General features: G+C 40.6%; 1 protein-coding gene across 1 annotated transcript in view; it reads left to right on the plus strand.

The window, feature by feature from the left end:
* The first annotated feature begins 212 nt into the window (after nucleotides 1-212).
* PDE1C (phosphodiesterase 1C) overlaps nucleotides 213-20,819 on the plus strand; it is a 306,686-nt gene continuing 286,079 nt past the window's right edge. The window contains exon 1 of the mRNA XM_052692642.1: nucleotides 213-279. The gene's annotated coding sequence lies outside the window, so the exon portion shown is untranslated. The remainder of the gene's footprint in view (nucleotides 280-20,819) is intronic.

A 20,819-nucleotide genomic window follows, 5' to 3' on the forward strand; every position in this document is an offset into this window, starting at 1 on the left:
TGGTTTCAAGGGAACCTATTGTGTGAACGATGTGAACTACCATTTGGCTGTTCTTTCCTCTCTGCCATGTAATGGAAATGCTCAGTCATGGCCTGAAGCAGTGATTGAGCACCTGGAGGGAAGGCAGGGCCAACCCAGGCGTGCTCAGGTGCATGCAATGTACTTGAGTGATTGGAAGGGGTGAAGCTGGGGTCCACATTCCCAAACCTCATTTAAGGGTTGGCAGTGGAGGCAAGGGTATTTGGCTAGAGATCTCTGCTTAGCTGTGGCTTTTTGAAGGTAAGCATATTTTCTTCTTTTGTTTCTGTGTACCAAGCTGCTGTGTTTGGACTTGTCCTCATTAGCTGTGGCCTAGGACTTTGCCACCCCACTATTCTTGCTGTACTTTCCATCACATTACAGCATTACCCTGCCCCCATTCATTCACTATGATTAGACCTTTTCTGTGAAAGTACTGCTAGTCGAATTCACGAGCCATGATAATTAATCATGCTTTCCCCAACTAGCTGTTCTACTGGTTTTTTTTCCTATTTGTGCTTGTAAACAGGCAAGCCTTCTTGGTACATTGAGTGTCCGTATCATTGGAAAAAGCAAATGCTTTTTAGTTTGCTACTACTTGAATATATGAGTCACTGTTAAAGCAAGTATGGTAAATGTTTGTAGGACAGTTGATGCTCCAAATGATAGCACTTAGTAGTAACTATCTGTTTTCTATGCAAAATGAAGAAGTAATAAAAAGGTTAAGTGATAATCCTCAGCACTGAAAAGTGATGGTTTAAACTACGATTGGGGAATGGGGTAGAAGCTGTAAAGGTTTTCAGTGGTTGTCTTGATATCTGATCTCCTTCTGTTCCATTCTCCTCCCTCATTGTAAGTTTGTTGTTTTTTTTTTTTTTAAGTATTTGTGTACATGAAGCCTTTACATGGGCTACTGCTGCTCTAGAGGAGATTGGTACCTTCTTAAACAACCAGAGCAAGAGTGTGGTCTGACTGGCTCTTGGGGATGTAGAAAATGGCATGCTTGCGTAGACATGTAAGCAAATATGAGTTTGAGTGCTCTGCATGGGTGTTTAGAAGATGTTTAGACACCTCAGGCTTTTTCAGCTTTTCATATTTAACCCCTGCTGGTCTTGAAGGAGTGAAACAGGTTATTGAGGAGTCAACATAATCTTAGAATTGTAGAATCTATTGAGCTGGAAGGGACCTGGAAGTCCAGCTCCTGGCTCTATGCAGGGCTACCCAAAATTTGAACCTTATATCACAGAGCATTGTCCAAATGCTTCTTGAGATCGTTCAGGCTTGATACTTTGACCACCACCCTGTGGAGCTGGTTCCCTGCCCACCACCCTCTGATGAAGATTCCTTTTCGACACCCCAACCTGACCCTCCCCTGTCACTATTCATTGAGTCCTGTTGCTGTCACCAGAGGGTAGAGATCAGCTCTGCCCTTGTGAGGAGCTGTGGGCCACCATGAGGCTTCCCTTCAGCCTCTGCCAGGGGACCTCAGCCACTCCTTACATATCTTGCTCTTTAGACCCATCCCCACCTTCATAGCCTTCCTTTGGATGCTTGTGATTCCTAGTCTGGCTTTGGACAGCAACTATGAACGTTTCCCCAACCTGCATTTGGAAATGAATTAGTAACTCTGGTTTTGTGGGCAGTGGTATTGGAGCGTCTTCCAATTAAACAGCTACAGAAAGAATGGCAAAACTTGAAAGTGACCTTTTGCTAGCAGTCTCAGGAGCATTGAAAATGATTTGTTTGCTTAGACTGACTGCTCCCTTGTGAACAGTTTCAGCCTATTGAATTTAATTGGTCTATAGATGTTATTCTCCTGGTTTAGTTTGGAGTCAAAGTTCTGGGGGAAGGGAGAAATTTAAACTGGCTACTTCATCTATTTCCATGGTTTTTTTTCTTTTCTTTTGTGTGTGTGTGTGTGTGTGTGTGTGTGTGTGTGTTCTGATGAGGAAATTAAACGAGAAAAATAAATGGACAGAGAAAGGAATTTATTTGAAACCTGATTTAGCAGAGTTTAAGTGGGCAGGGAAAAATATGGTAATGGCTTTGTCTATAAAGATGTTTTAAGCATATTATACCTGATGGGATCTTAAGTCATATTTCAAATTCCCACAGCATTTCTTCCCACCAGAAAAGTATGGTTATCCCCATTGCACAAATTAAAGGCTAAATGTCATGATGGGCTTCCCTGTCTGTACAGAAGCTTAAATTTTCACTCTGCTAAAAGTTAAAGAACTCTTTCCCTTCTGTCTATTCATATGAAATTTTATCCAAAAGTGCAGCAGCGCTTTCATAAATCTCAGTGTCAATTACATGGTTCAAAGCAGAGGAGAATTGGACTCAGAAACCTCATCTGGCTGATGCAAGTGATTTAAAGGAGTGTAGAAGAAGAGAGGCAGGAGGCTAGGCAATAGATAGTCTGTGTTTGGACATAAGAATGTGTTGTGACACGGGGATTTGCTACGCTGCTGAATGCGATGAAGCCATAGTTCTCTCATCCACTGTCTCTGCTTTTAGTCTGTGTCCAATTCAACCGTGGAGAAAACCTAGGCTCTGCTCCCCATCGTCGTGTCCCAATACTCCATCTTAGTTGCAAGCCAGGCTGATTTGTGGAGGGCAGGTGTGTGATGTTCACAGCTGGAACCTGAGTTGTGTTCTGAGCACTATTCCATGCTTGTCAAGCTGATTGCTCACTGCCTGTGCAGGAAGGTCCCTGTGCAAGGCGAGACATTTCTGCTGGGCAGGGAGCACTGCAAACACCAGAGAAACCTTCAGTCATGTCTCCAAATAGGTGTAAGAGCTTCTAGCATTAATTTTCTCTCCTACTGATTTTTTTTTTCCTCCGTCGTCAAGGTAACACTTTAATTCTGTTTAGTGAGAAAGCTCCATATGTAAACTTGACCTTTGGGACTTCTGTGTTGATAACAATAGCGCTCTTGTGTTCGTTGTGTTCAGCTTCTGTAAGGGACAGGGCTTAAAAAAAAAAACAAGCTGAAGACAAAAGGATGGGAGAGAGGTTCTATTTCACATTAAAACGCACAACTATATTTTGAGTCGGATCTTATTTAAATAAACAATCATGTATTAAATGTCCTAGAAAGACAAAAATGTGTTGTAAAATAGGGGAGCAAACACTTCATGCACTTTTTTTCATATTACAAAAAATCAGCAATGAAATGTACCACAGTTAGGCTCTGAATTTCAGTAGTGCCCATTCTTCCTTGGGATTTGTTCTTGCGAGGTATTGAGTGCCCTGGCTCTAATCCAGCAGGATTTAAGCATGTAATTTAACTTTAGGATGTAAGCAGTCCCACTGTATTGAAAGAATTTGAGTGATTAAAGGTACACAGGTGGGTAAGTGCTTTCCTGGATGGAAGCCAGAATGCACAGCATCTTCCAAGATCTAATTTTTAATTAATAAGTTGATTTAGAACAGTTCTTGTATCCAAGGCAACAGTGACAATGGCTGAGTACTAAAATCTATATATTTCTAGGAGAAAAGCAGTTATTTGAATTCTGCTGAAATATGTGGACATTAATTACTGTGGTTTGTTCTAAAAAACTGTGAAATCTGGCTCAGTTGTTGCTTACTGATGAGTTCTAGTAGAGCATGGATTTACCTCATCATGGATATTACCTCATCTTTTTCTCAGCGTTAGATAAGGCCTTGTTTGTCCAGATGATTGGCAAAACTTCAGCTGATGCTGACCATCATGTTGTTTGATATTTGAATTATCTGCCTCAATTTCCTGGCTTCATTTAAATACAAATATATATATGTAATATGTATATACACATATATTTATTCCACTATTTCATTTCTCTGTAATATGCTAAACTATTAAGCAACCTGAAAGTCTTAAAATATGGGAGGAGCACGTTTCCCATTCTTGTTCTATTTATGTTTAACAAATACTTAGAATCTAAGATCTGTCTCTCTGTTGTTTGAATACCTGAAACTAGGGAATTGCTAACACTGTAGCTCAGACAAACCTACTCAGGTGGAATAAGTTCTTCAGTATTTTCATCCAAGCACTCAGTTGCTATAAAACAGCTGAAATACAGTTTGTGTTATTGGCCAAGGTGGAAAAAACACCTCTCCCAGGATCTTTTATAGAGAAGGAAAAGTGTGGGGGGAAAAAAATTGAAATTCAACATGATGCTGTTAGTTTTTGCATGGTTTTCCAATCTAACTAACAATAAGAATAGTCTTGGTTACATTGCAAGAATTTACGGTGTTTTCTGAGGTTTTTTTTGTAGTATCAGTTAGTTGTTGAGTGGTGTCAGGAATGGGTCACAGAGTGGTAGTCATACCCTATGATCTGTGTTTATTCGCAGTTTACTTTGATGCTGCTTTAGTAACTCATGTGACTTAATATGCTGCATAAGAAGCAGACTTTAAGCTTTTATGAAGAAACACTGGAGTCCTCATTCTCCGTGGCTTTTTGCATGGAGCAGTGATCTCTATGACTGCAGGGGAAGGACACCTAACCTGCCCTGCTCTGGCTTCAGCGTTGCCTGGCAGATAAATGGTGGCACCTCTCAGAGCTGTGGACACTGAGGCCATTTGCTGTGCTGTACTCTTTTCTGCAAGATCTGACTTCTGCTTCCAGCTTTGGCAAACCTGATTGCACTCAGCCTCAGCAGTAAGAGGAGACCATTGGAGAATTTAAGGAGCAGGTGTATACAGAGAAGTCTTATTTTGGGGACTATTGCAAATAGAATTGAATTATGTGAAGCTGGTGCGGTGCTTTCTAGCAAGTGTCCTGACTTGGTTTGTGCTTAACGTGTTTCTTAGATTAGCTGGCAGCTAGGGAGATATGTTAAATACCAAAAAAAAACCTCCCACATCATGATGAGAGAGATGTTTCCACATCAGAATGTTCCCAAACAGATTGTGAAAGAGGGAAGAAATGGTCTCTTGAGTATGAACTCTTCCATTTGGAGACCTGGAATGACAGATGTAGATTACACCTGTATAAGCTTCTCCTATTTTGCCAGTAGACTGTACTGGCACAGCTCAGATGTTTGCCATTGTAAGCTTTTCTGAGTTATCATCTGATGGAAAAAAAGCTCTCTGATCTTTGCCCAGTGTTTTGCAAGCTGGCACTCAGGGCTCTTCTGTCCATAGTTGTTTTCCTAACGTCCTAGATCTATCTGATGCACTGCTGATACATCACAGGGCAGCAAGTTTGTTTTTAAGCACTGCAGTGGCCATACTGCTAAATTGCTGGGGAAGTTCTGCTTGTTCGTGCTTCCATCACTTAACGTCAGTCTCAACCAGTCAAAACTATAAAGCAGTACTCAGTAGTAGAGTTGTTGGTAATTCTTTTGTATTTTTACCCATGCACAAAAGACTAGAAACTGTTTTAAAAGCAAAAGGAGGAAGGACGTGGAGCGTGGAGTTTCTACTTGTTTGAATTTATGACAGATTGCAACAAGGCTACAAATACCCACTTTGTGAGATGTATGGAAAGAATCCTGACCAAGCTTGTCAGGCCCATCTGTGTACTAGTTAACAGGCTAGAAGACAGCATGAGTTTGTACAGGGGCCATACTGTGTTCTCTAGAAAGAAGCCCAGTGGCTGAACTGCAGGTGAAGTTCTCATGTCTTCGATTTGCCTATCTTCACGTGGAACAAGAAAACACGCATATAATTGAACATTACTGTTTGACTGTCAGTAAATACTTATTTCAACCGCAGAGCAGAAAGCTGCTGAAAACCTGAAACTTGAGTGCTGCTGCCAGGTGGCTGAGGGACTAACCTTTGTCTTCAGAACCACCCTGAAGCATAATGCTAGTTACTTACTGCCAAAAGGTGTCTTCCAGTGGCAGATGAGCTTATTATTTCCCATGGAGCTAAGCATGTCCTACCACAACCCCATTGGCCAACAGTAAGATTTGTCAGCTTGTTCAGCTGTGCTTTTTTTTCTTTCTGTGGGACTGTTATAAAAACATCTGTGAAAGAATCTAATTTTAAAAGCTAGAGAAATGTCCCTTTCTCCTTTTCTTTCAAAGTTTAAGTGGTGCAACTCACAGGTTGGTGACCATCAGCTGTGCAAATGAAGGAGACTGGGGAAACCTCCTCATTGAGTCCTGCATTTGGTATCCAATGGTCTTCCCAAACAGAAAGAAGGGTGAGGACAAGACTGTTCAGGATATTTGAGTCAGGGAGGCATATGGGGGGACTTTAGTACTCCTGTATTCCTCAGCAATGCTCCTGAATGGTTAATGGTTTGCTACAGCAAGTTAGAAGAAAAAACAACGATGCTAGCAAGTAAACAGTTGTTTATATCAGATGTTATGTCATGCAAAGATATCCTTTTCAGTACAGTTTCTGAACTTGACTTTCATTACTGGAAATGAAGACAGTGATGGAAGAGCTCTTAGACATGATTAAGGTATCTGTTGTCTAGTCCATATATACATTTACAAGGATATTACATTTACAAGCCTACAGAACTTTTTGCTTTAGAAATGTAGTGGGCTGTAGGGATAAATGCAAACATGCATTGTAAGAGAAGGTGTTTTTAGATCTCCTTGGTAAACTTCTTCCTCCTACTGCACAACTTATTCACTCTGCAGATACTATTAACTTTAATATCAGTGTAAGGAAGCCTTTAAGTTCTGGAATAGGCAGTAATAGATCTTTGTATAAAGAAGAACTAAACTTGCCTGCCATTTGTGGGAAGGAGTGTTTTGTTTAAAAAAAAAAAAAAAAGCAACTAGTTTTATTATTCAGCTTTTATGTTAGAGAATCATGCTGTTAAGTGGATGAGAGAAATTATTGTAATGGAAAGTGTCTTAATGTAGCTTAAATATCTGACAAGAGCATTTCAGAACTAAATCATTCAAGATCCCACTTGCTGGCAACTGTAACCTGCCTTTCTCAGGGTAATGTAAGGTCTCTGACTTGCAAATTAAACATTAGCCAGCAATGAAATAGGAAATCAGGGGGAGAAAAAAGACAAGATGAATGAAAGATGAATACTGAGTTTGCATCACAGTTGTGCAAACTGATGCCCATTTTGATCAATTGAAAAGCTCTGAATGGATTTTACCATGAAATTATCCTGCAATGAATCCTGCAAACTGACAGTTTTTTTGAGTTATGTTTTTGACAGCTTACTGAACCTGAGTCTTCCCAGAAAACTGCCACCGGGGTGGGCAGGCACTTGTGAGTACAGCTCTCCAGGCATTAAACAAAACGGCCCAGTGCTGTGACACAAGATAGCGGTGTGAACAGAAGTAAGATCCTGTATGTGCTTGTACCCACATCCTTTAGTTTCAACAGGATGGCATCTTCCTTTAATGTACTTTATACAATACGTTGTGAACAATCTGAGATTCAAAAGCCCGTGGCAATTGCATATTCCTTTTTTTTTTTTTTTTTTCTTTTTCCTACTTCCATAACAACTAAGAAAGCCTGTCATGTGGTGGGCTCTGTTCTCTCCTTTGTACTGCTGCCATCGGTGCTAGTGGGGATGACAAGCCTGAGCTGAAGGCAGAATAGTCCCTGTGGTTTTGTATAAAAGCTCTGTGATCCTCATCCCAGGGTTATTGGTCAGCCTCTGGGCAGCAGTCTTGCCCAGGGTACCATAACTAAATTTGACTGCCTGTGCCATCCGTGTAGCAGGGATACCTTCTGTAAAGCTGAGTTATTGGGCGATTCTTACCTGAGAATGTCTAGGGCAAGACAGATGCACGGAAAGTTAAAAAGCCATTACTTTATTTTTGCATCATCTACAGCTTAGAATAAAGAGCGTGGGAAATTTTTGTTCTGATTTATTTCTGCTCAGGGAAAACATGGACCTTGGTATCTCCCAGACATTTCACTCTTTCCACTATGTATTCTTCTCTGTCAATTAAAGGGAACTTTCGCTGCCCCAGTTGATGTGCACCACATCACAAGGAAAGTAACGTTCTTTTCTGCAGCAGTGAAGTGAATGCTGTTTATGAGATCAGGAGTATCTCTCATTCTGTCATCTCTTCAGCTTCAGAAATCTGAGCAATTCAGTTGTTTGGGCTGTTGCTAGGAAATTTTTTCTTCCTCGGCTCCAATTAATAGATGTAGCTGAGAGTCAATTGCATACAATTAGGCACTATGCTTCAACATGCATTGTGTGCTGCAGAATTGAATTCGTGAATGTAATGTCTCAATTTTGTCAAGGAACTGGAACAAAGGTCTGTAAATGTGTACAGCTTGGCTGGGTCGTGCTCTACGTTTTCTCTTTTATGTGTTGCAAGAAACAATTTACCCAGAGTCTTTGCATGAATTGTGTACTTTTCAAACCAATAGCTGCAAAGTCGGGCTTTTAAAATCCGTAGTTGTCTTTTCACCATTGCAGTTATTGTTTGAATGAACTCTGACTATAAATAGGGAATAAAAGATGTTTTGTTTCAATCTGTCAGAATACTATGGGTAGCAATGTGGGAAAATGACAGGATATGGTGCACTTAAGGTGGGATTTCATGCTTAATTACACTAAAAATTGCAAAATCCTGTCAAAAGAAAGATGCTAGCAAAGAAACAATAGAAAAATTGGAGGCAGGAATATTTGACTTGTGCATCATATCTTTTTGTCTGTGTGCATGAGAAAAGAGTGAAGAATGAGCTTTGTTTAACCTTGAAATAATCTTTTTCACCTGTTTTGATGAAATGTCACAGAGGAGAGGAAGCAAATGTGGTTTTGATATAACGTGGCTAGTTAAGGTCAGTAGTTCTTACCCTCTCAGCTGGGCTTTACGTGGATTAGCTCCAGGTAAGAAAAACACTTTATGTCTATATTATGTAAATATCATTTAGTATTTATTTGTTAGCTGGGATAATTTGGGAGCCACCTTTCCATTTCCAGAAATGACCGATAAGTGTCAGCAGATCCTGATGCTCTTTACCCTTTTTGAGAGGAAAATGGAGGAGAGAAGTAGGGTTTAATTTGGCATTTATGAAAATTAGCCACTACTACTATTGCTTCTTGTATCAGGGTCTTTCCCTGCACCTCTGCTCACCCCAGAACAGTCCTATGCTACATGGGGCTGCTAAAACAACTTAGCAATCTGCCCTGTTGTGAGTAGCTAGAAAACCTTCATATTATTCCGCACAACATGAAGCACAAACATGCAGCAGTTGTGGGGCAGCTCCTGCAGCATCCCATCATAAAAGTGGCATTTAAGATGATAAAGAATAGTTGAGGCAGCTATATTTGCCCCATGGCATTTTGAAGTTGTTTTTTTTTTTGAGGGGCATCCTTCCAGTTTCTCTGATGCCTCTTTCTTTTTCTCTTATTCCCCTTCAAATATTATGCTGACATATTTTAAATGTGGCAAGCTGGACAAAGATCCACTCTGGAAGGGTGGTGGGAGGTAGCGTAGGCTGAGGTTGGGTCAGTGTATTGTTCAGGCTTTTAAGTGGAACCAGAGAAAATTGTGAAATCAAGGTTGCGAGGGGAGGTGAGCAATACATAATTTTCTTTTCAGATTCCTGTTTCGGCTGCAATGTAGGAAAACATGTTGAACAGAAAACAGTTAACTTAGTTTTTAATGATTTCAGATCATCCTTCCTTTGTATCAGGGAACATAAAAAGCCAATGACTTTCACTTCTGCTAAAGAAGAAAAAAAAAAGAAATCTTAACCTTTTGGTCAGCATTCTGTTATTTGTTTCTGGTTTCCCAAGGCCAGTATGTATTAACAATATCTGCATTGTGCAGGTTCTTGTGGATGCTGTTGTTATGCCACACATTCGTGGGACTGGAAGACAAGCTCAGGTTGCAGCGAGCTGTGTTTTCCATGTGTTCAAGTGATTCTAGTAGTAGGGCTTGAAGACTGGGGGGGTGGATCTGTGAAGTGTTTGAACTTGAGGATGTGAATTAACAGTGAGAATGGGTGTTTTCAACATCAGAACTCCTTCAGGGTTGCGTGGGTTAAAGTAATATCAGGTATTAACTTTCAGACAATTTGTGTAACAGCTTTTGTTAAAATAAATGTTCGTTATCTTATAATGAGAGCAACTTACAGAGGAGGAAAGAGGTGCTGCTATTGACCCTGTGGCTTACACATGCTGGAACAAGTGTATAGCTTAGCTTTACTCATAAACAAACTTAAGTGCATATTTATTGGCTGGAGTCTTTAGAAAAAATATTGGAAACTTTCTGGGGAGTAGAGAAGCTAAGACACCTAAAACAAACAAAAAATCTCATGTATTTGGATAGATATTCAACAACAGGCAGAGCAGGCAAATGTTTGAGCCCTGGTAATGTTAATTGGAACTGGATGCTTTGCTCTTTAACTCTGAAATTACTTCTCAGGTTTATGTCGTCTAACTTTTTCTTTTTTTTTCTTTTTACCATTTACTTATCTTCTGACTTTAGTTTGTGCTTTACTGCCAGGAAGCTTTTCTGAGTAAAGCCAAGCCTCAAGGCACGCACAAAAGAACCTGGCAGGATTGATCTTTGAGTAACCATTTCCCTCTTTAATGGTTTGATATGTTCTGACCATTAGCAACTATACTATTGACAGGAGTTCTCACTGTGCTGGTGATTAAGAGATGTTGGAGAGCTGCTCAAAGGCCTGTAGACTGGGTATTGTAGGGATCACTTAGCAAGGCTGTTAGCCAAGGACATCTTTACAATAGGAAAACAATTCACACTCCTGGAAAGATAGGAATTGTATTCTTGAAGGCTCCTTTCAGGTCAGCAGTGCTAGCACATTGTTGAACAGTCTGATTCCTCACCTCTCTCCCTTACTTATGCTTTGTATGAAGTTAGGGACTAAGCGTCCATAACTGGAGCTGCCAGAATCAATTTGCCATTTATGTCCATCTCTTTCAGTGACTCAAAGACTTTTTCTTTCTAACCCTTGTCATTTGTGGTTTGCAGTAACAATCATTCAATGTTCCCTGTTCAGCTCAGAGAGCTCTGAAACGAGTTGACTTGGCAACCAGGGGATGTTGGAGGAGATGGGAGTGAAAGGCACTGGTTGGCTGCTGCACGTTAATAATGACTAATGTTCATACAGATACCAATCTGTGGCAAAGCAAGTACTTCCTGTTCCTTGCTATATAATGGAGAACACCTCTGAAATTCGGAAGAGCATCACTGTGCCCCCGCTTCTGCAAGCTGGGTGAGACAAGGATAAATATATACTGGCATTTGTCAAACAAAGAACTTGGTCAGTTCATGTTCTGATGTACTCCGTTATTCTTAGGAGCTCCTGGGTGGCAAGTGATAGAGCTGGGATGTTTTTCTGTTGCTATTTCAGCTGCACAGACCAGGTTCAGAGACATAGAAAGAAAATGCAGTAAATCCAGAACACAAGCCCTGAGGGTTGACTACCATTGCTTTAAATGTGTATTACTTTAACTGTTCAGGATTTGGCCCCCAGGCGGGCAGAAACAGTTGCTGCTCTTTATGAAGCGTGTTTACTAGCCAGGCTGTGTAGTTCCGAAGGTTTATCTGTTGCACCCAAATACGATGATGTGACAAACTACAAACCTGCCAGATTTCTTGCTGCTTTTTCTTTTTTTGGTGGGCTCTCTGTCATCACTTCAGCTGTTCCTATGTCAAGAAGAGGAAGCAGCATCTGGAACCCCTGCGTGCCTGCAGTTTTGAGGGAGAGAGGGGCTGCCCAGGGCCACCTTGCATAGAAGGACCCAGAGCTTAAAAAAGAGCTGCTGGAAGGCGCTTGCTTCCAGGGGCCACATCCCACAGCTCTGCCTCTTATCTTCTCATGCAATCCACATAGCCCAACAGGATGCTTTGGAAGGAAACTTCAGAGTCCTGAATTTATGACTTTTGGCAGAGTATTCGGATGCCTTGGGCTAAGAAGCACTTTTGTTAAGACTGGGGAAAACGCTGCTGATTGCATTCTGTCATATTTATGACTCCAGTTGAAGGAAATCTGCTGTGCTTTGTGGTAGATCTTGGTTTTTACTTCAAACAGACTTGTAAAGGAAAAATTATTCGCTATGAAGAGCTTCAAATAGACCAGGATGGCTCAGATGGCTCACAGGATGTCTTTCATAAATCACTACTAAGATTTGTCAACCTAAGTTGAAGGTTTAGATACAGAAATACAACACCTAATTTCATTTGCTTCCAGAATTTTACTATTTAATAAAAACTAAAAGTAAATTTAACAGAACCAATTCTCACGTAAGTCTAATAATTCAAAATGCATATTTCATATGAATTTGTGGTCTCAGCCCAGTTTTTTTAGTCACATTTCTGATCAAAAATCTGTCCTTAAGTTGAAGCTGGAATATGTTACTATTGTAATAGAAGGTATCGCATGTAGCAGTTGACATACTTACTCATGTCTCATAATACAGTAATTAGATGCAGTGTTTTGGTTTTCTTCCCAAACCATATTTTTCTCAATAACAAAGTATTTTAGCAAGTCCCACAGTGCGAGGCTTTTGGGGGTGAGGGGGAAGGGGAAAAGTTTCCTATTTTCATGCTGGTTAATACATCAGCATCTCCGAGGTTCAAAACTTATGCTGCTGGGATCTGTGGGTTTTGTGTATCATTCAATTTTCTTACAAAAGTGGTGTTGTTAGGAGATAGTTTTATTGGCTTATTTTTGTTTTCTTAAGGAGTGAGCCTAGAATGTTTATGCATATAAAATAAGGCAACACTTTTTTTTTGCAAATGCAAAATCTCATCTGATTGATACAGCACGGTTTGGATTTTTATCTCTCTGCCAGCTGAATCTTTTTGCTCCTTTTGCAAAAGTATGAGGCTGTAGGAATTACAGAGAGCTGGGAAAGCTGAGGTGTGTTGGACGTCTTTGCAGTCTTATCCTTACTCTGAGATTAACAGACTCAGACCTCGATCTTTCTCTTGGCACATCTGATGGCATGACCAGCGTGAAAGTTACTGTGCTGCTGTGCATCAGTTGGGTCCTGGACTGAGAGGAAAGTGGGCATACTGCACCTATGTGACAGAAAATTAGAAGTCATCTAGCCTGCTTGCCTTTATTTCAGACCTTGAAGATCTCAAGCACCGCCCTTATTACTTAACTGAGATCTATCCCAGAGATGGGACCAAAGCCTCCAACAAAGCACAGTCTGGGCCTGGTGACCCTTGGCTGTGCTGGAATGGATCAGCTGGCAGAGGTGCTGGGGATGTTCCAGGTGAGGCTGGTCAGGGCTTTAAGGCCATCACCCAGGGCTCTGGTGCTCTTTAACGTTATCAGTTCTCTTATGAGCTCTGGGAGCAGGTGGAGCTCTGAGTTTGCTAATGCTGAAATCTTTGCAGCTTCTCATGAAATTTGTCCCCTGAAGAAAGCAGGCCTTGGTAGATTTAATGATGATAGATGGAAAATGCATCTATCATCTGGTTACTAAATTACGGCCTTTCTGGTATTCAAGTTGATGAATTACTTCCATCAAGCTAAGTAAACTATTTTATCTCTTAGTGGAGAGTTCCTGGCAATGGCTCAGTACTGACGTGCTCCAGCCCTGAGTGACATGAGATGTGTGGTGAGAGGATCCCGGAGCATTGGGACCCCTGAGATGCAGTACAGGCAGAAGCCTGGGTTCAGGCATAGGGCTGTGCTTTGTGCATTTATGTAGCTTTTTTTTTTTTTTGAAGATGAATAGGTGTGAATAGATTATCATCCAGGACTTATATACAGGGAAGATGCTCCAAGGTTATAAAGTGAATGCAAAATGAGTTTAGCTAAGGATGCAGCGGATCAGCTGATGAGATCTCTCAGCCTTCTACCACTAAAAGGAGATGGTCCTGTTACTCTCTTGCATTTCCTCATCTTAACTCTGTGACCTACTGACGTCCTCCTGGAGTAAGGGAACCTTAACTTTACATTGGGGTCAGTGCTGCTTGTGAGACTAGTGCTTACAAAAAAAAAAAAAGGCAGAAAAAGGCACTTAGGAAGTCATATACTATGAAGCAGATCCATGTGTTCAAGTTTGAATGTTGGATGTGATGTTGCCAAACTTTCAGTACCTTCCCAGAGCTCAGGTGCTGCTTGGCTCGTCTCATCATGTCTTTGTTGTGAAAGTGAAATGAATTGGTGGCATGGAGGGAGAGGACAAGGGGACAGTGCATTGGGGAGGAGAATGGGGAAAGGTGCAGAATATTAACACTACATGGGAGTGAATACAGCAGAGTACATTGCTTAAATGGAGTTAGAAAATGCAGAGAAAAGTGAAATAAGTACTCATATTCGTGTCCAAATGTTAACGATTCATAGATGAATTTTCAAAGTCTTCTGTCCTGTGCTGGACTTGGTGACTTTTACATTGTTCTCCTGAAATGGCTGTAGATACGTGCCAAAAAAATGAACTCGAAACAACTTTTAAAGGGGGAAGTTATAAACAACTATTTTCTTGGCCTAAATCAACTGATTTTCCCCCTCATGAGAAGGCTGCAAGGATCTAGACTAAACTAGTCTTTTCCTATATTACTTCTCATAGTCTGCTGGTTCTTTGTAAACACTTAGTATTCTGTTATCAGGCAGGGACAACAGGAAGGGATTGCTCAAAAGTATTCCTGCTAATCAGTAAAAATATGCACCAAGAACTCCTATCAGCATAACAACATAAAAATCTTTCTAGCTAATCACCAGGGCTAATTGCCTGCTGTATCACCTCTCTGAAATGTGTCCTTAGTTACAATGAATTCTGCTTTTCACTCGAATTTGTGGATACTTGCTGTAAACACAAGTACAGTTAAACTGAAGCTTCCTGACAATAATGGAGAATCTCTACTATTCCGTGTTAAGCTCATCCCCAGAGCTGGGGGTCAGGAAGGGTTTTTCCCTTAAGTGAGATTAGTGACAACCAGACCTGTGCTTCTTTACTTACTTGCTTATTTATTTTGTTTCTCTTTTGAAACATGGAGAGAAGCCCCTCTTCAATCTTCTGGCAATTTTTGCTTTACGGAGCTCCTACCAGGCCAGCAATCTAAAGTGCTGCTGTCTTGGGTGCCCTGCCCTTAATCTCTGTTCTTCTCTGGCATGCAGGAGGCGTGTAGCTTATTTTGGGTTGTAGAACTGTTTGTTAGTCTGGGATGTGCAGAGTTAAAGAAGTCAGCATCATTAGAACTAAATGTCTTTACCATTGCTGCCTATGATGGTGAGGTTGTGGATGCTTGCTAGTTCTCATGTTGCTATCTGGTTTTTGTATCCTCAGCACTGAAATTGATCTTGTCAACTGAAAAATGGCAAAGCACCTTTTTCAGAAAGAATGAACTATGATGGTGTTGCATGAAGACGACAAACTGATGCATGTAGTGAAACAAGATCAACCTTTTAAAATCTACTGCCTTGATCTCCTGCCCCAAATTCTAGCAGTACTGTTGTGTTTTTGTAGGTACAATGATGAAACAGTAATCCTGATGCATTACTTTCTCGGCAGCTCAAGATTTTTTTCAGTGTCCTTCCACTGTTGTAATTCCCCTTTTCTTCTCATTTCATTTGGTTATTGGGGTGAGTCCTGTGAGCAGGTGTACTTTGCTGTCTGCATGGTACTTATGACAATTGTGAACCTCTTCTTGTTTTCTGCCACTAATGTGCCTTAACTCATGGCAAACAATTTGTGTGCCTGCAAAGGTATTTAGGTGGTTTTTTGTTCTTGGCCTTTGAGGGAGCTAGGAACAAAATGCCAACAGGAAGTAAGCTTATGGATACAGCTGTGCACTTAGTGTTTTATTAAACATATCAGTATATTTATGTATTTGTGCAGACATGCAATATTACCAAACTTTGTATAGGCAACTTATATGGGGATGGCCCTACCTGCATGGGCATAGATGACCCTAAACTTCCACCTGGTCATTGGTGTGGCAATTCAGAAGGAGCCAGTAGGGTGGAGCTTACTATTTCCAATCTGCAAGTCAATGAATTACTCAGATCCTTCCTGGTGCTGATCATTCAGGGCAGGATTCAGCCTCCTGAAGGCCAAGTCCCAATTTCCAGGCAAACACACGAGCTATTTAGCTAGGTTCCCTCTGTGTTCAAACTAAAATTGTGCAGAGCAATCCTATGTCTGGAGGTACCTGTGCCTTTTCCTTGATTATGGAGGGTGTATACTTAGTTTGCTTAGGCTGAAGCCTACTTTTCAGATAGTTAGAATTTTAAATGGAGTGTTAAAACACTTCATTTCACAGCTTTCCACGCTTTGGGAAGGTAGTTTGTTAACTGCTCAAGGGCTCAGGCTAAAAACTGTCATTTGTGGTACAGAGATTTAGCACAAACTAGGTTATTAGGAATTATAGGGCAGATGGCTGCCAAATGGAATGATATTATGTGTTGGATCTTTTATGTTTAAAATAGTATGACATATTTGAACTAGGTTTCCTTCTTCCATTTTTTTTTTTTTTAGGATGATGTAGCTTTATGTATTTCACAGAAATACCTGGCTGCTAATTCTCAATACAATCACTTTCATATAATTAAAAAAACAACAACAACTCAAAGCCAAACAGATTAAAGCAATGAGATAAATGGAAGTCTCATAATCATTAAGTGTCTAGACAACAATGGAGTTCCAACTTGAAAAATATGCTTGTTGAATCTCTGACTCTATTAAAAATAAAATATTAGCCCTCATTGTAAGTAACTTTAAAGGAAGCTGCTCTTCACTCTAGTTCACTTTACTGTACTGATGATTAAAGTATTAATTATAGAAAGTTAGTTTTTATCTAATTGGCACCCTGATCAGAGCAACAGAATTGGTTAGGTTGCACACAGGTACGTTTGTGTATATAATGATGTTAGGTCTGGTGCAGGTTACTCGTATCCTGTATTATGGCCTCCATCTCCTGACCACAAATGCCTCCAGAGGGGTGGTGGATGCACCTCTCCCCAGAGGCATTGGAGGTCAGTCAGGCTGCGTGGGGCTCTGAGCAACCTGACGTAGCTGTAGGTGTCCCTGTTCATTGCAGGGGAATGTGCAGGGTATGGGTGGAGTGGACTAGATGACCTTTATGTATCCCTTCCAACTCAAATATTTAATGATTAACTGTATGGGGAATCCAAAGACACCATGCACTTACGTTAATTCATGCAATTACATTAATTCAGCACTCAGATAATATGCCTGAAGTAGGTAGTGTGGAATCTCCATCTTTTCCCTTTACTTTCAGAGTGTATTTGTTGACTGAATTTTTCCCAGGGTAAGAAAGAATTTCTTTGCCCTTCTATCCAGAGCTGTAATAGAACAGTATTCCATGTCATGACTTTTAATTGAACGTGGTATGAAAAGCTGTTTGTGTATGTGCTGTGTGTTGTGTGGGTGTCTTGTGTGTATGTTTCAAACCACCCTTTTGTAGCTTAATTTCCATTGATTCAAGTGTATCTGTATCAACAAGAACAGCAGTACTGCAGAGTATAGGCTACGTTCTCTTCGTATCAAGGGCAGTTTGATCTGGTCAAAAAAGCCTGGGTCTAGGAACCATGTGGTTGTTGTGGGCAGTGATAGTTTTGGACACCAGCTAAAAGAGGTTGGAGTTGCTGCTTGATTTACTTGCTTATATGGGTATGATTGAAGAGGGAGCAGCTGACTAGGGAAGGGAGCACAAATAGGATATTAGATCGTTATTTTTACCTGGATGCATTTGTAATGTTTATTAGATAGTTTGGAGAGAGAAGACTTGACAGCTTGAACGTTTCAGTTTTCAGTTGTGTTTGGAAAGGATAAAGCGTTAAATGTAGCCAGAAGTAATACATTAAATATTGAGAAAATGAGGCATATTCACAACGTACATGAAAACAGGGAAAAGCAATGCTCTTGGCTCCTTCGGGAGGGTGACTAGCTAATCTATTGCTGCTGACTGGAGCAATGGTACATTAAAATCCAAATGCTGATCTGAGGAGGCTGGTATTCGGGTTGCTGTTGGCTGATAAGCAGCTGTTTGCACAGTGCAACTCAGTCTTCTCTCCGGACTGGAAGGGCAGGAGCGATCTTGATCTTAAGAGCTAGGGCAACTTTGCTGAATTTGATGAAATTATACTGCCTTGCACCATTAAAAGATTTACTTCCTTGCTCTGCGCATTGTTGCGTGCTCTCAGCATATTCACATCACAGATAAAGCATGTCTGTGGACTCCTCTAGCATAACCAAGTACTTTTAAAACTAACTGCAGAAGAGGAGGAAGGAGGAAGAGAGAAATCCAACGGGGGAAAAATCACTAGTGGTACAGAGTGAGTTGGAAGGCCAAATAATGGCTTTCATGGTGTGACTGGCTGCACTCCTAAATGTTATGGGTAACAATGACTGCCAGAGAATCAACTGCAATGCAGTGATTTGCATGTATGCACTAACAGGTCGCTGTCTTTCTACAATCTCCTGTCTTTTCAAGAGGGATAAGTGGTGGGAAGGAACAACGTCATACCATCAACCACCAATCCGTCAACTATGTAAAACTTACAGTGTGAGCACCAAGAGGATCAGAATTTTTTTTTTTTCCCATATTGTCACAAGCATCTTTAGCCATTGCTTTAATTGCTGGATAGTCCCAGGAATGCTGTGATAAGTTGGCCATCACACATATATGGAAGAATTTTATAGCTTTAATTGTTATTGCAACCTATTTTTGATGCCGCTACCCCAAGCTTTATTCTGTTATGGAATGGTATAGCTTTAACTGGTTCTGATTTTGGTTGAGCTGCTTTCAAGACTGCTGCACTATGGAAAATCACATTACACTGGAGAGTCATGCTTTGGTCATGTGCAAAATAGACAAAAAAAAAAATCGAATTAAAACATAAAGGCAAACTGAAATTGTATCAGCAGCACTGCTTAGGCGAGAAGAGAATAGCAGAGCTAAAATGTCTTCTTCATGTTTATCTGTTTTTTAAAAAATAAATATCTTTAAGAAGTGGAACTACACTCACAGGTTGGGATGATTTTGGCTTTCAGTGTGCTAGATGGTGCAAGGTGATGTGTGAAGGAAATAGGTCAGGCTAGGTGTTTTTATCTTCATACTCATTTCTTACTGTAGTCTCTTTTTCCACCCTCTGTTGTGTCTGTCTATATTCACCTTTGCCATATAAGCTTTCCTAATTACAGTATCGTACATCGTTTTACTGCAGTTTGTTAGTAGCACATTATTTCAGGACCAGTTATGCAAGATGGACCTTACTGTTACTGCATATTGTTGGATGAGGATTGTGACTCACAGTGTTACTGGAGAAGGTATGAGCTGTTGATAGGGGGCCCTGCTGCTGGACTTAAAAAATACCTTAAATGTAAGGGATATCTAGAGACAAATTCTGATAAAACAATTGTTTTATCAGAAATGGTGAAACAAATAAGCTTTCGGGGAAGAATGAAGTTTCTTCATAAACAACCTGCAGTACGTAACTTCATTGTTGCTTGTGAGAAATATACTGAGCATCCTGGGAGATTTTTGTCTCAACTTCTCTGAAACGGTAAGATGTTTTCTTTGGATTCATCAATTCTTGTTTCTCATGCTCAGTTCTGAAAAGCGCTGAGCTCTGGGATGGTAAATGTTTTTGAGCAACGCTGACTTTGGAGGGGAGAGAGCCCTCTCTAAAATTGCTCTGAAAAAGGTCTGATTTAAAAATTGAAAGCACTGTTGGAACACTTCATGATAATAAAGTTTTCCTGAATCAAAGGCAGGCCTCCATGTGACCTGCCCTGCGATTCTGTGGTCCATGTACAGGAACCCACTGTCTCAAGGATTTCTCTATCTCAGAAATCCTGAATGCTGGGTTCCTCTTTGCTCTACGAAACCACTCCTCAACTTTGGGTATGCAGCCAAGAAGCTTCAGAGCTGATATTGTTGTCAAAAGGTGTAGTAGGCTGAGGAGCCATCAAGTAGCTAGAAGGAGGAAGGCTTGAAAGCAAGAAATAATCTTCATACACTGCTTAGCTAACCTGTGAACCTGCCTGCTAATGGGTGCTACTGATACTGAAACTCTAAGCTGACTGAATTGGAAACTTCTGACCATTTCTACATACTCATAAGCTCGTCTGGCTCAAAAGATACCTCAGATGGAAGTTGGTTGTCTAACAGCACCATAGTTTGCCTTGTTCTTAATCATTTTTTAGCAGTTTTATCATTTTTCTTGCAATGTATTGCTCTGGCAATGATGATGCAGAGTTGGGTATAGGACACTGCTAAACGTAACTTTATTCTGACCCAGTATGGCTGGGTTTTTTGTTAGTAATAATTTTCAGCTTCAAGTTGCCAATTGATTTTAAAATACCTGAGATTTCTGGAAAGACAAACTCAGAGTTCCTAATTCTGCTTACTCTAGTGACAGTCTCTACAAAAGTGTATGGATACCTGAGATATGAATTCATCACTGTTCCAATGAAACCTGATTACGTCAGGAACTGGATAAACAGGAGCACAAGTTTAGAAAACTGGAAGGATAGAATTCCAGCCCTGTTGGAGTGAGTAGGAGCTTTGCCCTTGAATTCTGCAGGACAAGGATTTTACTCAGCACTTTTATTCTCTCCTCTTAGTACAAGAGCCAGGGATGTGTGTCTGAAAGAACAAGCTGTGACTTTGTGCTGATACACAGGAGTTATAATGTACACAACTAAATTTCAGAATTTGTTTGGGGAGAGCATTTGGGTGTGAACTGCTATTAGAAATCTTTCACTCTTGCTAAGACACAGTTATGTGAAGCATGAACCTTCTACTGCAGGGCAGAAACGGATTGCCTAAGGATAGGAAGGCAGTGTTTTGTGTTTGTGTTACAGGTGACTGCTTATTCTGTAACTTCCTCAAGCATGTATTTGAAGGATGGCAGACTGCATGGATCACTGGCTTCATTTGATAAGAACTTTGGTTAAAATAGACTTCTGAAA

Source organism: Tympanuchus pallidicinctus, unplaced genomic scaffold (assembly GCF_026119805.1).
Source record: "Tympanuchus pallidicinctus isolate F22 unplaced genomic scaffold, pur_lepc_1.0 scaffold3, whole genome shotgun sequence".
NCBI lineage: Eukaryota > Metazoa > Chordata > Aves > Galliformes > Phasianidae > Tympanuchus > Tympanuchus pallidicinctus.